This window comes from Oenanthe melanoleuca, chromosome 3 (assembly GCF_029582105.1).
Source record: "Oenanthe melanoleuca isolate GR-GAL-2019-014 chromosome 3, OMel1.0, whole genome shotgun sequence".
In the NCBI taxonomy this organism is placed as follows: domain Eukaryota; kingdom Metazoa; phylum Chordata; class Aves; order Passeriformes; family Muscicapidae; genus Oenanthe; species Oenanthe melanoleuca.
Window position 1 is genome coordinate 78,909,005 of NC_079336.1, and position 18,409 is coordinate 78,927,413.

The following is an 18,409-nucleotide window of genomic DNA, read 5'->3' on the forward strand; positions in this document are numbered from 1 at the left end:
ATTTCAGCAGCCACTCCACCCACTGCTGTTTGCACGCACGAGGAAAAATCTGTGCCCTAAACTTTTAAGTCTGGTAGGGCTGGGAAATGTAAGGATAAATGGTGTGAGATGGCTGGAGAGTCTTCAAGGGTAAATTAAGGTATGGAGAGTAACTGGTGAAGGAAAGGGCAGCTGATACCAAGGACAAGAGACAGAGTAAAAGGGAGGAAGAGGAGGAAAGTCTCATTATGCATATGTGGAAACAGATGATGTAGCTGGAGATTACTGAGGACTTCTTTGATTCAACCTTCAGAACCTGTGTATTTATTCATAACTGCTGAAAAGGATCAGTTACCCTCAGGTAATGTTTGAAGAAGAGGACAGCACTGATGGGCATCTTGCTTGAAACTGTGCAAGGGGAACATGGATCTCCTGGGAAGGGCCACCTGGAGGGGTTATGATGGCTCTGCAGTGACAATACATCCTCCTTTATCTCTGCTTGGCTTACACTAGTCAACCACCAAGCACAAAAATTGCTCCACCACAGCCTCTCTCCCTCACTTAAAAAAAAAAACAACATCCATTCAGAAGAGCCTCTTTGTACTGATGCACCAAAATAGGCATGCTACTAATGAGACAGACACATAATCCATAAGAAAAGCTTTGTACTCAATCATCTCCAAATATGAGATGTAGAGAATAGGAATCTCCTTCTGGGATGGTGAAAGGATAAAATCAAAGACAAATGAAACAACCTGAAGGTGAAACTGAGGATGTAGTGAGAGATATCTCCACAAGCAAAAAAGGAATATTCTTTCTGGAGATCATTGGATAGTCATATAGGGATATATGCTCTGGGATGTCCAGTTTGCAGACAAACACGTAGAGGGGATAATTTCTAGCTGAAAGACGTTCCAAATGGAGGCAAGCAGTTTTCACTGTGAGCAATGACGGAGAAGGGTCTCTTGCTTACCTCAAGGACTCTGGCACTCAAGAGAGGTAATGAGAACAAGGAAAGCTCCAGCCTACAAAGGCAAGCCATACTTCTTAAAACAGCGCCGAACACACTCTGTTCTTGGCAGTGCTTGGGCTTCAGCTGTGTTGGGATGAGGCTCAGCTGCAGCCCTTTGCAGTAATTGCTAGCACAGATATGCAGCACAGGCAGCCTGGGACTCCATGAGGAACACGGCTGCTTAGATGGATGCTCAGGTTGCAGAACGCCACACTGAGCCCTCCCGTCGCCTCCAGGAAGTTTAGCGCACAAAGCGTTTCCAAAAGCTTTCATCATGATAGGCACTGCAGGGGGCTGAGGAAGAAGCCTGTGGTCACACTAACCTGGGCAAGCTGGGGATCTGTGAAAAATATTATTTCTGCTATACGGAAAGGAAGCCTTGCTTTTTGCAGTGGTATTTCTGGCATGGTTACAACCCCAGAAGCAGTGGAGAGCTCCTGGCTGGAATGTTGTGGGCATCTTGATACTGGAGAGAGCAATAAAACTGGCTAAAATGCTCTGTTTTATGTAAAAGCAAGCACATGCTACAGGTGCCTGCCAAGTGAAAATACAAATGGGTTTATGGCTTTGTTTGTTTGTTGACATTGTGTAATCAGGACAAGAAAGTAAAATGGAAACAGGAGAAAGTTTGCTGTTTCTCAGAAAGAAACAACAAAGTTTTTGCATTTTCCTTGATTTTGATATATGTTTCAGAACCTACAGATGTCTCCTATCTAAATTTACAGAGTGGTTGCTAACAAAAACACTATTCTTTTCCTATTTTTATTAGGAATCAATATTAAGAAAAAGAAATTAGTTCTTCTACTTAAAAGTCAACATGCTTTTCTCTTTCTTATGATATAGGAAGTCAATAGTTCTCACACCATGTCTTGATGTTCAGGTTATAGGAGTCTGAGTATGAAAATGAAAAGAAATCACTCCTTTTAAAATGCGATGAAAACAGTGTTAAATATCTACCTCTTAAAGTCTATGAATTCAAACAGGTTTTCTTTGGAGGCAAAGTTTAAAACACTCTTAAAATACGATGCCGTAATTCAGAAATTTAGCAGAAGAATCACATTTAGATGCATTCAGAGATTTTGAGCAGTTGTTTTTCCTTGGTTTTTATTCCCATTATCCTTTTTTTTCCCTTCATATCCTTTCTGCTCTGTTTTTCAATTCCTAGTGGACGTCAGACATTTGAGGCATCCAATTCTGATTGATTGCCGTGGAAATAGCGATGAGGCAAAAGTGACAGCAGTGACATCATGGGAGAAACAGATGGCAAGAGCTGATGAACTTCTAAGAAATAGACACTTCTGCCAATAAGTGTTCCTAGAGAACAAGAAAAACAAAACTGAGAAAAACAATCCTAGTTCACAACAAAAAGAGAGAGTATGGGGAAATTACTCCTTAGCAGTTGACTGCAAGGCAGAAGAGCTAGAACTGTGGATAGCTTTTTGAACTCCACTAGGCCCTTGACACAAATTAAATTAAAGCAGTGTTGAATACTTCTAGAGCAGATCATTCTGATCTACAAAATCTCCCTGACACTTCCACATTATTAAGAAGGTTGTTTGGAGCATGAAACTCATAAAAATCTTTCTCTTTGCCCAGGTACTTTTGGAAAACTTGCTTTCGGGCAACAAGACTCCCCACAACAAACCAGGCTTTGCAGTTATGAAGTGATATTGGTGTGTTTAATAATCTTGTTGAGATGCTGACATTGTGTGAATGTAGCTAAATTTAGAAAATAATATTAATAAAGTGGCAGTGAGCCCTGCTAATAAAGAAAGGAAAGAAAAGGAATATGCACCAATGCTTGTCTGTTTTCTCATATGAAAAACATGAAAAAATGGTTGATTTGGAGAAGAGGGTGTCAAGGCTTTTGAGCTTCATTCTACCACCTACCATAATATTGGCATTGCAATTACTCTAGTGTCTAAATATGAGAGTATTTTGTGATTACAAGGTCGATTAAAAGTCTGCTATCCAGGATTTCTGGTCTGCATCATCAGTGCAGATAGTAATTGCAATGCCTACCCTTGGGGGAGTCTGAGTGTGGCCTCCTCTCATGAGATGGACAAAATTATAAGGTGCATGCTGTGCTACTGAATGCTACTGAGTTGATACATTTTTGATATAAATTTAGAGACAATGAAGTATTTTGCCTCACATTACTTTGGGGACATATGAGCTAGCATTATGAAAACTACATCTGCTCAGTGATGTCAGACAAGGAGCTCTTCCCTTAAATGAAGTTTGCTGTAAAGTTACTCTTCCTCTTGCTGAGATGAGGCAATTTTGTTCCATTGATGGCAGCAGAAATACTCAAACTGAAGTTCCTGGTTTGAGGCTGAGGCTTAAGCGTGGCTGTCTTCAGGCATGTGAGAAGATACCTCAAAAAAGGGCTAAAGGGTCATGATTTCTTCATAGAAAATACTTTTCCTTCTTTGCTGTTGCTATTTGATCCCATCATGGAAAACACATAGATATTACTTCATGCACTACAAAGACCCAAAGCCCAGGGACTACTGAAAGTGCCTTTCTATTAGGCACTTTGAGGATCATACACTTTCATCTGCCTTAACTTTTGATGTTTATGTTTGAGCTTCTGCTCCAGGCAATCTTTATAGCCAATGGAGAGAGATAGGCACTTCCAGGACTTGGTTCATCTGAGAGCTTTTCAACATCTACCTTAAAATGAGATTACCCATGTCCCAGAATGCCTGCTTCTCTCTGCTGACTGTTAAAGTATGTCTAGACGTCTAGCTCTGATGTAAATGCCAACATCTGGACAGGTTTATCCCACAAGCAGAATGTCCCCTGGTAAAATCCAGAGCAATTACTATGTTGTCTTGTAAGGACAAACACCCATATGAGGGGTGAGTGCAGAGAAGAGTGAGTCTGAAGAGAAATCCAGGAAGAAAATGATAAAGCGATCAAATTTCCACACCACTTCAAGGCCAGTAAGAATCAGAATGGATGTGGAGGCCTGGCTCATCCCCTTATCTATGGATTTGGTGGGAAGAATTTGTAGATTTCAGAGGGAGGAGCCAGGAGGATCTGAATGTTTTGATATGGTTTGTAGGAATGAGCAAATAAGTACTGGCCCTGTATGCAAATGTAGTTTCATAGTCCTATTAGCCTAAATTCTGTGATAGTGCTCTGGTTTCAAAACATGACCTATTATGTGCAAAGGGTCTAAACGTTTTGGGGAAAAAAACAAAGAGGGGGGAAAAAAAAGAAAACATTCTGAAAAGGAAAAAAATTAAAAGAAAATATAATGCTTCGATGTTGGAGAAGAACACAGACCCACTATGGCATAGCTCATTCAGTGGCAACTGTACTGTTTTTTCACAATAGGAGCAAAAGAGCAATCCTAGGTGGATGTCACCACAGAAGACTGCTTTTTTATCAGATCCCCCAGAACAAAGGACCCTACAGATAGCTGTTTTCTCACATACTTGAGAATACTTGACAATTTTAAAATTTCTTTTTTCTAGCCCCCACTCTTCCATCAAACCAATAGATACTGAATTATATCTCTTTAAATTTGGTCCCTTAGGTACTGCAGCTTTAGAGTTGCTGAACTTGACCATGGCAGCACAACACATTATTTTGTGTTCACTCATACGCATAGGTGCATTTTTCTTTTTCTTTTCTTAAAATTTCCTTCTTGGAAATTTAAGATGCATCTGTTCCAGTTGCTGCTTGTAAAGGCAATTACTATTTTGTGTGAGCAACACCCTCTGTGTGACCACAGTATATATTTATTACTGAGCTTTCTGCTGCAATAGAGCCAGTTAAAATTCATTTAGTGCAAGGAGTAAAATACTAGTGTGACTGGTGGAAAATAAACCAGCAACAAGTGTCCTCACATAGGTGTATTCATACATGACTTGTTATAAAATACTGCATAAAATATGAGAGAAAGAATGTTGCTATAATTAAAAACAAAGGACTGGAAGCAAGAATATCTGGTTTCTTCTTTTGGCTGTGTCACAGACGCTCTGTGTGGCTATGGAAGGATCATTTCTTTCTCCTGTGGGTTTCCCCATCTGGAAAATGGTCTAATGATACCTTCCAGAAAGGTGCTTGAGAAGCATGACTCATTAATATTTGTAAATATCCAGGGATCAAAGGGCCTGTAGATATACAATGTAGCATATTATTATGCTGCTGTTCTTAGCCAATTTCCCTTCTCTGCACGGATGAGCTCTTTGAATTTATTGCTTTTGACCCAGGAGACCGGCCCCACGGGACTCTGTGTTTTTATTGACTCCAGATGAAGTTTTCTCATGTTTACAAATAAAGCGATAACTTACTGACCTCCAATGCCCACCACGCAAGCCCTCCCTTGGATTTGGTTCCCAGTTCTCCCTGGTGCATGGCAAGAAGCAAAATGCCACATTTCTGGTGAGGAGAACCAGTTTTGTCTCTCCTAGCTGGATGGTTCCTGTGGGGACAGCACAAAGGGAAATGCCCTGGGTGGGAGTTTTGAGAGTAAGAAGCACAAAGCAGGCACAGGCAGCTCAGCTCTGACATAAGGAGTGGTCACAGCTACAGATATTTTGCAGACCATGACACGATGCTGTTCTAGTAATGACTGGTTCTGTTTTCCCTGCTCTGGGATGCAGAGAGTTTACAGGTTTTCTTAGGAGGAAAATCACTTCTGCAGCTGCTCTGCTTAATCAGAAGAGCCAGAAAGCAGCTTTTGCAAATTATTTTCTCTAACTGAAGACAATATGCTACCAAACCAAAAGGGTCTTGGAAACGCTTGAAAATAACAGCAGAGTTATAAACATCCAGCTATTGGAGTTTGAGAGAGAGTCTGAAAGTGCTGGAGTCCACAGGCAAATAACATTTCCAGAGAGTGATTCTGCATATTTGCAGTCAAAGTGTTTCATCAGCCCTTAAAAAACAGAATTTACTTGAAAATTCATTTATTGTTATTTTGTTCTTCCAGGGCATCTGAAAAAAGTTTTTACTCTGGTAAAATGAATGGGTAGCTTTTACTTACTGAATACTTATGTCTTTTGGAGGTGGATAGAAACTGTGTTTTGCTTAAAATAAAATGTGTGAGTGTTTCAGATATAGCTGCATTTCTCCAAATGAACTGTATGACCCACTAGAGAAGAAAAAAGTCTGATGGCCGAAAGCCAACATTGGCTAAATCAGGGACAGAAGTTTTACCCAGAGGAAAACTGCTTTAGTTTTGGGTAATTTTTAAAAGAAATTACTATTCAAAAATGTTAGCTTCATGGGAACAGGAGGTTGCAGGAGAGGCCAGGGCTGACCACTTTGAGCAGGAAATTATTAACGATTCTTATCTTCTGGAATTTGAGTAGATTTGGTTGGTGATCTTTATAGAACAATATTTATCTTTCCCTGGTGGACTTTCTCTTTGTCTCCACCAGCTATCACAATTATAACCTGGCGTTCTGCATGAGTGGTCTTGCAACAGTGAGCCAAGGGACCCAGGAGCAAGACAATAGAATTACGGTTATGGCTGGCAAATTGTGAAGACTTTTTGTTTAAAGGTTGGATGGTAATTACAGGAGATTGGGGTTTGTGATTACTAATGGACCTTCAGTCCTCTCTCCCATGTGAGTCTTTGCCTGTACAGAGCTGCAAGTAATTGCACGGAGTGAGACTTTTTTTTATATGCTGTAATGTGAGTTAAGATTTCAGCATCTTTTTTTCCCTTTCCCTGTTCTGTGTTTATGAAGGAGAGGAGAAATATTAATATTCTTTGGAGATCATTTGATGTTCAAAACTTTCTCATTCAAATTCATGTCTTCCTCAACCTCCCGACTGCCTTGGGCAAAATTTCTCATTTTCTTTTCTTCCTATACCCTCTTATCTGTCCTTCCTCACTCATAAATACCCTAAAATCTATATGTTTGCATGAGTGTTTTTTCTTTTCTCACTATCTTGAGCTATTCCTGCTGCATATACAATAGTAAACAATAACACAAATTGATGGTGTTTTTTACTCTTTGTATATTAATAGACCTAGTCCCAGTGGTTGGGAAAAGTTGCTTCTCACTTCCCTGCTTGAAAACTGGTAGTGTTTTGAGAGCTAACAGTGTGAGAAATGTCCTACCACAGACGAAATCAGTGCTGGATTCCGTACCAGATAGGCCAGAGATATAATAAAAGTTTAACCTATTGCTGGTGAGGCTGTTCTGTCCCTTTTACAGCAAGGTCTGTGCTCCCTTACTGCTTTATTCAGAGTGGTTTTGTGGTGATGTGCAGCCCACAGACAAGGTCACACAGTGGCCTGTTGTGTTGGTAGGCATATCAACGTCCTTTTGTGCAAAAGCCTGAGATGCATTTTTCCTCATGAACCAAATTCTGAAACAGAGAGTAGATTGGGGTAGAGGGAGAACTTCAGCAAGAGTTACAGTCTTATTTTGGCAAAAAGATATTGCCAGAGAGATGGGGTTATTCCATATGTTTCCTGAGCCTCAGTTTTCTCCAGCTGGAGTAATAATCCTGTTTTTCATCTTTGGAGTTTAGCAGCCTTCCCACAAAGTTCTCTACACGAAACGAAAATGCTCAGAGTAGCTTCAGTGTGCTCGGGGTCAGGCCTTCTAATGGCCTGATGGGATCTGGGGACCACAAGAAATATGAGGTGCAAGGCCAGTTGCATTTCACTCTGGAATTTTTCTATCTTCTCGCAGCTAGAATACATTCTCTGGAAAGCCCAACTAACATGCCCCTCCATTAGCTGCATGTTAATTATTACCAGCTATCTCAGAAACTGAAATCTTGACTCATTTTTCTTTTTAATCCCTGTCCTCAGCAGAAAAGTCCTGTCTTCAGAGGATGGCTGTCAGGAGGGGACAGGCCATTCCTTTGGGTCCTCTATCTGGCTTCTTAGGAATAACAACAACAACAATAGTAATAAGTTAATTTTTAGCGATCTTTTTCTGCTGGGGTTATGACCATCCTGACAGAGGGCACAGGTAATGGGATTGCACTTCCACTTCCAGCCATGAGTCATGCAAAGCATTAATGATATTCCTGTTCACACACTGCCCGGTGACCCTCCTTTGGTGCTGTTGAGTCTTTCCCATGGTGGCATTTGCAGGCAGAGACTTCCCTTGGCTCTGGTGCCTGTGTTTTCGAGGACATATTTAATTTGTAGCATCAGCCGAAAAGAGGCACTCCTCATCCAGGCTGAAACTCATTCCCTGTCGAAGCACGTGTCTGAGGGGTGTTTAATCCCACGTAGCCCCAAGGCGTTGGAGTACATCCACTGCGATCTCTCCCCCGAGTCCGGAGCGGGCAGGGAGCGGGCGGAGGAGAGATGGGGCAGCAGCTCGGAGCGCCCAGCCCGCTGCCGCCAGCAGGGGGGAGTGTGGGCAGCGCGGAAAGCTGCGCTCCTCGGGAAAGCCGGCCGGCCCAAAAAAGCTGCTGGGGTGCCAGTGCCGGTGCGTGACACGGGAGTCTGCCCTGGGTCCCTTCCCCGCACTCCCATAACCCTGGAGTGTGGTGTGGGCGGGTGGATAGCCACGAGAGCTGCTTTTCCTGCTCAGAAGTTGCCTTTAGCCACCCCCAAAGTGCCCGTGACTCAGGTGTCAGGCAGTCACACTCGCTGTACATGGAGAGAGAGACACGGGCATCTTCCCATCGTCTTCCAGAGACATCTCCTAGGATTGAACTGTAGGAGTAGGGTTGGAGGGATGTGGAGACTTGGGGACACCCAGGACAGGAATGGAGCGGTGGGGGAGCCAGGAGTGGCCTGAGAGAGTTTGAACCTTGTGAAAAGCAAGGGGGATGGAGATGAAGCAGCCTGCTGCTTCTGGCTGCAGCAGTGGAGAAGGAAAAGAGGCTGTCAGGAAGAGAATTGCAACTGGATGCAGTGAAACAGCACTGGCTGACCAGCAGGTAGGTGTGAATCCCTATTGCAATCAGAGCAAGCAATGAATACAACTTCTATGATAGATCAAGAAACATAGGTCAGAAGGGGCTGTGGTGACCATTTCATCTGATTTGTATAACACCTTGCAAAGAAATTTCCTGAATTTGTCCCTGTTTCACTTAAGAAGAAATACACTCTTTTCTAGAAAGGTGTTTAGAAATATTTCCAGTTTTCAGAAAATCCACCAGAGCTTCTTGTAATTTTCCGCAGTTGTATTTTTGCCTCACTTCTAATCTCCAAGATTTTCTTGCATTGTCTCCTCCCACTGCCTCTTTCAATATTTGTAATTGCTAAACCAAGGAGAACCTTGTTGTTGCATTCCTGTCTCCAGTATAAGACTCATATACCATTACCAAATCACCCATGACCTTCTCTTGTATCCAAAACCAGGCTACATCAGGGCAACCCTTCATGGCATCTTTTTCAGTGCTGCAGTCATCCTCTGGCTCTTCTCAGCACCCTCCCGACTCCTCCCTGCCCATGCAGTGATTCCAGCAGCAGTTTTCTTGGTGCTAGAGGCCGGCATAATGCAACCTCCCTTTTCCTGTTTAATAGTTCCTGTTTTGCAGCCCAGGATCTTATTACCCTTGACACTGTATTTCACTCTGGCAGATACTTCCATGACCTCCAAGTCCACTTCAGATTTCTGGCTTGCTTGGGTAGAAATCCTTTTCTGGTAGGAGGACTCCTTCTTTCTGCTATAGCTGTGTCATACACTTCTACATTAAAGTACATGGTTTTGCATGAGCCCATGCAATGACCCCAGACAACCTCTTCACAACATAATAATTTCATCTTTACACTGCCTTCAGACTTCAATAGGAGTCATTTTGTGCACCTTTTTGAGTTGGATTTGGATGAGCTGGGACAAAAGCACCAACTATCAGTGACTCTTCACTTACAAGTACCACTTCCCAAGATCTACTAGTTATCCAGTTTTTAATCCTTTTAATAAGATCCATGCATATTTTCCATCATTCTATGGCATTAACTAAAACAGCCTGAAGAAGTTAAATAAATTACATCAATGCTTTTACTTCTGTCAAGCAAACTTGTAATCTCACTGAAAAAAAGCTATCATTACACCAAGTTGGTCCATTTTCTATGTATCTAGACTCACTGATGCAAATGATACTATCCCCTTGAATTAGCTCTTCCTAATGGAAATGCTCAGGAATGGAGGCTTCACCAGCTCTCTGGGTATATTGCTGTGGTGCCACCCAACATTCCTGTTTTACTCAAGGTAATATTGGCACACTGCCACCTTATTTCTAGGCATATGAAATCTGTTTTCCCAAACTTATCAAAGCCTCTCAGAGTCGTTTCCTAACACACTTTTTAGTGCTTTAAAAATTGGGGGTTTTGTGTGTGTTCAATCTAAATCACTGCCTTCAGGTTGCTTTTGCTTCTGTTACATTTGTAAAAAACTCCATGGTTTCTTTTGGGAAGAAAATACATGTCATCACTGTCCAAACTCTACAACAGCCTTATTTGTTGGCTACAGCTGTTCCCTATATCATTATAAGATAATTATATCACTAGCAGTACCACAAAGTAATTGTCTATAACTAGTTTCTGATATCCTTTGGTTTTACTTAAAAAAACTTAAAAAACTGTCTTACTGCCCTTAAATCTCTTGTTCATTTATATTTTCATGTGCTTTTTCTCCCCATGTCAATTTTATACAGTTGCAATCAATTAAATGGCATTAATTATTGCTACTAGTTTCCCTCTTCCCCCCATATCTACATATACACAATTCCATTATTGCTTTATTTTCCCTCCAAACCACGCTTCTTTCTCAATTATGATATTTCAGCAACAATAAAAATATTCAGTTTCATAACTATTCATTTCTTTCTGTGTTTCTCTCCCATCTCCTTTAGCTTAAAGCTGAACTGTTTTCCACTTTGAAAACTGGCCTTTTTAAACCTTCTGGTTTGTATATGAGCAGTTTGGACTTTATTCTGTTTGCCTGTAACAAATCACATTGAGTCATGCTCGTTTCACTCTTAACTAATCAATAATTAATTTTCGGTTCTGTAGTTACTAGTCTTGCTCTAGTGCAGAATACTATTAGGGAATGAATTTCCTCCAGAGGAAAGTGTTTTGGAAGGTCCATCCTGACTCTTTCTACCCCACTCTGCCTCCACTCTTCGGGCAGAGATGTGTGCATCTCTTGTGGGGTCACCTTCCATCTTAGCCTAGGCATGACCAGTGGTGGTCAGAATAAAATATGTAGCAGTCTTCTGGGATGAAGCTGACTGTTTTGGTCTTAATCCTGCAGTGCTTTAGAGCAGTGCCTTCAGGACAGGAGCAGCCAGCAATAAACCATCCTGGATAGTTTTTTTTCTGTTTGCCAGCAGGTGACTGTCCCTAAAGTGTCTAGAATGACAGAGCACAGTCCACCTTCTGAAAAAAGGCACAGAGGTGCTGTGCTGGCTGGCTCCAGCTGTGTGCTTGGGGGCCTCCATCTAACTGTTGTCCATCAGTGTCCAGGGACATCCATGTGGCCCACATCCCAACTCTTGTCTGGTTTCTGCTACCTGGCCATTTCTGGGGAGGAGATCACTCCTGCACTGTGAGCCTGCCTTAGTGATGACCCCATAAGGGGCCTTCATTCTCCCACATGTCCAGATAGAGAGGTGCCAGGAGAGCAGCACCAGCATGATCCTCTCGGTCCTGCCCTTGCCAGAATGAGTCCTGGGCATGGGAGAACAGGTAGCTGACCCAACAGACACTCTCTGAAGCACATATGCACTTTGGTGGAGAAAAACGCAGCCAGCTCAGGCAACCTCAGCAGCTGCTTAATGAATCCTGACTCGTACTTATTTGCCAAACTTTTGACTGGATGAAATTGGCAGTGGCTGATGCAGTTCTTTCATTTACACTGCTCAGTCTGGAACAAAATAAAAGGCAAGTGCTTTTGACTGAAACCTGGCATGAGCCCCCAGCCACCAACCTCAGCTCTCTGTCACACAGGATGCTGTCCAGCAGTGAGGCCAGTCTGCACATGGTCTGCACCTGGGTCAAGAATGCATGTTATTAAAGAGGGCAACTCCCTTGGCAGCCACTTCATTCTTCAAGGTGGTGGCCCTCGGGATTCTCAGTGCCTCTTATTGCATCAAAGATGCTGTTACGTAGTGAACTGGAAGGTTGTCCTCCTCCCATGGAATTCTCCAGGCACCATCCCTTGGGTGAAGAGCTACAGACCTTCTACCACTCCCTCCTCTAGCAAGCTCTGCATCATATTCTCATCATGCACTTTGCCCAGCTGAGTCTTGTGTGCTCAGACCTCTCTTCAGCCCCAAAAAGGCCAGGAACAAGGATATGTACACAACAGGTATGCTCAACAGTGAAAGAACCGAAGTACAGAACAAGTAAGTTAGTTCTCTTTTAGAATTCACCTCTTCTCTTCAAGGACTTTAAAGCCACCTTCCTTTCAAGGAGAAAAGACCAGCTAAATCACAGGCCCAAATGGTGCTTCAGCAGAGCTTAGCAGCTGGAGCCATTCACCATTGCAGAGTCCTTCTGCTCAGAACCATGAAGGATCAAACTCCCCAAGTGAAATGCAGTGAAATGTGTCAGTGTGCAAAGAGGAGAGTGAGCAAATGTGTCAGAGACAGGACTGCTGGTCTCCAGAGCCAGGCTAGCTAGATAGCCATGAAACACACTTATTCTTGCCCTTTTCCTGCCTGGCTTCGTTTGCTTAATTATTTGTTTTCACAGATAGCACTGGTTTGTGCAATCATTTTCTTTGAAAATGGAATTCAGCTCATGCTATTTCACCTAACTGGGCTGATGTTGAGTAAAGCAAAAGTTGTTTTGCTGACAGCCCTGGTCCCTAGCCAGTGACTGTACCTGGGATGTTGCCTCTAGAACAGTTGTCTTGTCCCTGTGTCAGGTGTGTCCCGGGCCCCAGCACAGCACTGGGCATGGCACTGGGAGACATGAAAATGAACCTCCCCAAAATGAATGGCACACAACGCCAGCTGTGGCACAAAGACATTTTGGATGGGCAGGATGGCTTTTTGCCATCCAAGCTTTAGGGTCATGAACATACCATAAAAGGTAAAGTGATTTAATAATTTATTTAGCTCAGGGTCGAGAAGATGTTTTGGGGCTTTTCCAACTTTTGATTGTCTAAATGAGAAAGGAAGATGGAAAGAAATGGCACGCTGCTGTTTCTAAAGGGTGAAGGAAACTTTATTCTAACTGGCCTACTTCTCTTGTATGGGCAAGCTGGTTGGAGGCCATGGGCTCTCCACATATAAATGCATTCCTGTAAAGCTGTTTTATGAGTCACTTTCAGCAAAGAGAAACTGTCAGGTACTTCATAGCAAATGGTTTTGGAGCAAGGGCTATGGATTTTCCTTGGCTAGGGAGGTGGATTGCCCTTTCATCACTGTTGCTGCCTCACATTGCAATGACAAGAGAGTACTGCCCTGTGCAGGTTTGGAGCACTGGTCCTGTGCTGTCCTGCAATGTGAGACATGAATTTGTAAAGGTTTTTCCAACACTGCAACACAAGTACAGATGGATGCTTGTGCACCCACAACTCAACTCTTGTGAAATGTCCAGGAAGGGGAAGGGGGTAAATCTGCACTATCTTTTCAGACAATATTTTAGATTCACTGGTGATTTACAGACTCACATCCCTTCCTCTGTCTGTTGGCCTTTAAAAGATTTAATATTGTATATTTGGGAATACACATAATACTGAAAAGCAACTTCTCTATCAAACTATAGATGTCAAAAGCTATGCTCTTTGACCTGTAGTTTAGTTCCAGAAAAACCACTTCTTTTCAGATGAGCAGAAAATAAGCTGGAAATGACGAAACTGATCATATGTTTGAACTTAATTTTGTTGATGGATGGCATTTGTATGAGTAGCTGTCTCTATGGTTTTTGTTTTAAATCATTTGGGCTTTTAATATTGACCTTTCTGTGAATTGGTGACATCAGAAAACCTATTACCCAACTCAGATTTTGCCAATCTTCTTCAAAAGTAGTTCTATTTATGAATATCATATTTATAAGAAAGAAGGCCTTTCTGACATCTCAGGCATTCTAAGCCTTGGCTACATTTTGTCCTACTGTTGTAAGTGAAGTTTTCCCAGAACTGACACTAGTGAACTGTTGTCTCAAGTTAAAGCTGTTTTGGACCAAAGTTCCTTCCTCCAAAATTTGGCCTCAGAACTCAGTTTTGAAATGCCAAGAGGAAAAAAAGAATTTGGGAAATTATAATTAGCAAGGAGGAGGCTGACGAGTTTGCCCAAGGATGAGAAAGGCTCTCTCTCAGCTTCTTTTCTCAAGAAATGCTGTGCAGCCTGCATTCCAGTTCCAGAGCTGAGAAGTGCTCCCCCAAGAGACTGAGAGCTGGAGAATTTAGGTGCCTTCTAACAGACAATTTGCTCTTATATTGATCTTTAATTAGTTGTGGTATTGCTCAACCTTTTTTGAGGTGTGAAGGTGTGGTTCTGGGCACACAGCTACCGAGGTGTGTGGGCATGTGTGGAGTCTAAAGACAGAAGGAATTTAAGGAAACTCCCCTGCTTTGACCAACCCGACATGCTTTCATGAAATTGCTCACAGAACTGTATTCAATATGCTCTACTTAAGATCCTCACAAAACTGAAATACAATCTTGTGTAAACTACAATTGAAAAGAGTTATAAAATTTCCATTTATCTAAAACAATTTGTAGGGTCTGTTATTTTAAAAAAATTGCATGTTTTTAGAGTGTAGAGTCAGACACTAATATACCTCTGAGATGGAAGCCTTGCAATTGTATGTATGGTTTGTGGTTTACACGTCAGATAATAATCTAACATAAGTATGAAAATATTTAACTGGCATCCAGCTGCAGATTTTATTGGAGCATCCTTTGGTTGGGGTTTATAGCCCACACAATTGAGTGGGCAGGATTTCCTGAAGAGATCAGGTCCCAGATCATTTGTGGAGTTGAAACCGGGTCATGAGTTACTTGTGGGGAAGGGGGTGGGAGGAGGAAATGGTGCAAGGAGGTCCTCAGTCACCTGTGGGGAAATGGTGTTTGGGGATGGGGAGATTCCCTACCTCAGACTGTAATTACTGGGGAAGAGGCACAGGTATTGTTTTGTTACATATAAATTTCCCGTGTCCCCAGAATTTATTCTGACTGTCATATCTGTGGGCAGGAGGGAGTTCTTCCTGGGTCAGATAGACACCACTGGTTGGGGCTTGCTACCTTTCTATTTGGCAGTAGTTGTGGTGAGAATTGTGTGGGGCACTGGTGCAAACCACAGCCTGCCACTGCCAGGACTTTGGAGAGAGCTTTGCCCCCTTCCCTTTTTGTGGTGAGTTGTGTTTGTGGTGTTTGGCCTTTGCTACAGCTCTGAAGTGTGGTGAGAGGTGCTGGGGGGACTTTGAGGCCCATGGAATGCAGAATAGGTGCTTTGTGGGTTCCTCTGGACTGAAGTCCTGTTTGCTTGTCTTTGCACAGGACTGCACATGCAGAGGACTGCCCAACTGCTGTGTCTCTGTTATTGTACTCATTTTGTACTCACTGCATTTGTTCTGATTTTATTGTTGAATAGATTTATTTATTGTTCAAGTCAATATTGCTAAATGCCACTTGATTTGCAGGGGAGGGATAGGCATACTTGAGTTTAGTTTTATTTTTGTTTGGTACTTACCAAAATGTCAAAATCTGAGATCAAGCCATATCTCCTTCAGTAAGCAACATGTGTCTAGCACCTGGGACAAACATCAAGTGATCAACCTCAGACAATAGAACAGTTCTCCTGAAATTAGTATTTGGTTCTCAGACCCATAGCCATGAATAACACCCACTTCTTATGCTCAGAATGTAAAACATGAGCTCCAGGACAAATGATAATAAATGAGCCCAAATGAATTCCCCCCTCCAGGAAATGATTTAATAAGTAAGGCTGCCCCATCAGATACTTCTCCAGGGAATGTGATGTAAGTGTAAGGTGAAGTACTATCACAAAAACCTTGTGTGTATATTCTACCAGATCTATTAGCCAGGGAAATACAAGCCAGGGTCAAGATGACTATACCCTTAAGCTGACATTACATATCGTTTTGGCAGGAAGAGCTGTTTTGAGTTTCTTGATCTCTCTGTAGATGCTAAAACAATCCTGCTGACCGCTGAGGACCTGTCCTGTTACCTCCACTCGCTTGTCACTGCCTCTGCTGCTTGCTGCAAAAGGATGATACAAAGATCCAGTCAGTGACAGGAAAACAGAAAAAGAGTAAGGAAAGGGATGCAACTCCTCCTAACATGATGCGATTATTGACTATGGGAGTGTCCAGGGAATAAAATCAACCCAGAAAGACAGAATGAGTGATGGTGCTGTGCATTTATGAGCATTTTTCCCTCTTCCCAGAAGCTGAAGATCTTTGGGAAACTCCTGAGTGACAGAGGTAAGTGAAACTGCCAGTGGGTGGTGCATGGGCATCTCTAATGCTTGCAGATCCGAGCTGAGCGCTGCCCTTACCCGTCACATGTATTCTATTTGCATCACAGCAGAGGGAGCGTCGGCAAAGCATCTCAGAGGAGCAACCTTTTGTTATACCTACAGCTGCTCCCTTCCCTGTTAGTGCAACTGGCACAAAAATAATCACAATAATAAGGCTCATGCAGTTAATTGATTCACCATTTTGCGACCATTGCAGCTAACTTGGCCATAGCTTGGTTACTGCATCTTGTGTCCTCGTGATTTCTTACAGGGAAAGAAGCACCTGAAATACCTCAGGATGTTTAGGATCAGCTCGCCTGGCTGCTTCTGTCAACAGTTCACTCCATTGTGGCCTTTTTTCTGTATCTGCTAGAAGGCCGGACCAACATGTTGATTTTTCTTGCGCTGTCCTCCATGCTCTGCGCTGAGGGACTATATTTGAAATCAGTGAGTGAGCTGTGTGTTAAGAAATAGCTCTGGCACTAAAACACTTAAAATTACTCTTTGTTTCTCTGACTTCTCTCCTAATTTGGATTACCCCGCCGGACTTGCCCACGAGATGGAATACTAAGAAAATATTGTTTTGTTTAATTTGTTTTTTGATGTCCACATTTCTCACATTTCCTGTTCCAATTTCAAAGTGAGTCTGAGCTCCTCCACTAACATTGCTCCGGCTGTTATTTTGGGGATCTGAGAGAGGGGATTAAAAATAAACGAAGTCTGGGTAATGCGTTTTCTTGCCACAGGTTCTCTTAGGCGAGCCAGTAAAAAGTTATTGACATTTGTCTCCTTTCAGGTTAAACAGAGGGATTAGATGAAGGGTATTACTAACACAGGTCAAGGTATTAAAATATGGATGCCTAAATTTAGGCTCCTAATTTTGTATTTTGAGCCCCTAAATAAGGCTTGATCTTATGCCCTTTGAAGTCAATGCCAAAGCATTGACTGAGTTCAATCTGAAGATAAAGTCCTAAATTATTCTTAAAAGTTCTCAGCATCTCACATCTCCAAATAAGTCATCACCCTGCCTCTTTGCAAATCACGCATCTTTCCTTAAGTTCCTAAACATGAGGCTCGTGCTTTTAGGTATTCCATATTTAAAATCCTGCCTGTTGATGCTGTCTTTCTGTCTCAAGAGCCATGGACATGGGAGCCTAACAAGGCTAATAAAGAAGTGTAGCTGGGACACAGACAGATTTGCTTTTTTGGTGAGCAGTGCTTAGCACGAACACTGCAGATTCTCTAGTAATGTCAGTATTTATTACGGTGTAAAGTTAACATGGAAGGCACATGAATGTCCTTGCTGGTGCCAGAATTCAGCAAGTACATGACCATTTGCACAAACTTCACATACACTGCTCTCCTGGTAACAGGATGTTGGCAGGTGGGAAGATCACAGGATCCAGATGAAACATAAAACGAGATGAGCAATCTCATAGTGGTAATTTTAGAAGCTGGGTTCTGTACATTATTTACAGTACATTGTAGCTTTACAGGGATAAGGCTGCCCCTTGCCACTCATGGATTTAATGTTTTCTGTGGGGTTGTTGTGGGGAACTTTTCTCAAAGCAGCAGCTAGAGGGATTTTGTCCATACAGAGGAGTGTTAGAATTGGAAGTTATTTGCGGTAAAGCTACCTTCATTCATGGAACACTCATTTAGCAAGAGGGGAAAAGGCACCTAAGACCTTCCACCAAATAAAAGGATTGAGTGAGTTAATCTGATTGCTGCTGGTCTGAGGTGCAGAGGCCTGGCATAAAGACTGAGCTGTTCACAGTGACCTGGGACAGAGTCGGAAGCAGTCCCTACCTCTGGGAGCTTTAAATTTGCTTTACCTTCAGTTAATGAAATATTCCCTCTTTTTCCTGGAGGAGGTTGAATTCTCTCTCTCTCTTGGAAAACATTTTTGGCAATTGCATCCTGAGTAAGGGGAACTCCAGTTATTTTGGATGGGTATTTGTTTCTTCAAAAACCCCTCTGCAACAATTTGTAAAAAAAAAATACAGAAAAAGTGAAGGAAAAGGCATTATTTTGTAATGT

At 42.4% G+C, this 18,409-nt stretch overlaps 1 long non-coding RNA gene across 1 annotated transcript; it reads left to right on the forward strand.

The window, feature by feature from the left end:
* Window positions 1-15,441: 15,441 nt before the first annotated feature.
* Window positions 15,442-17,713, forward strand: LOC130250972 (uncharacterized). The gene is made up of 3 exons (XR_008840081.1): window positions 15,442-16,162; window positions 16,298-16,334; window positions 16,641-17,713. It is a non-coding gene; the product is annotated as an uncharacterized LOC130250972 (long non-coding RNA).
* Window positions 17,714-18,409: the final 696 nt, after the last annotated feature.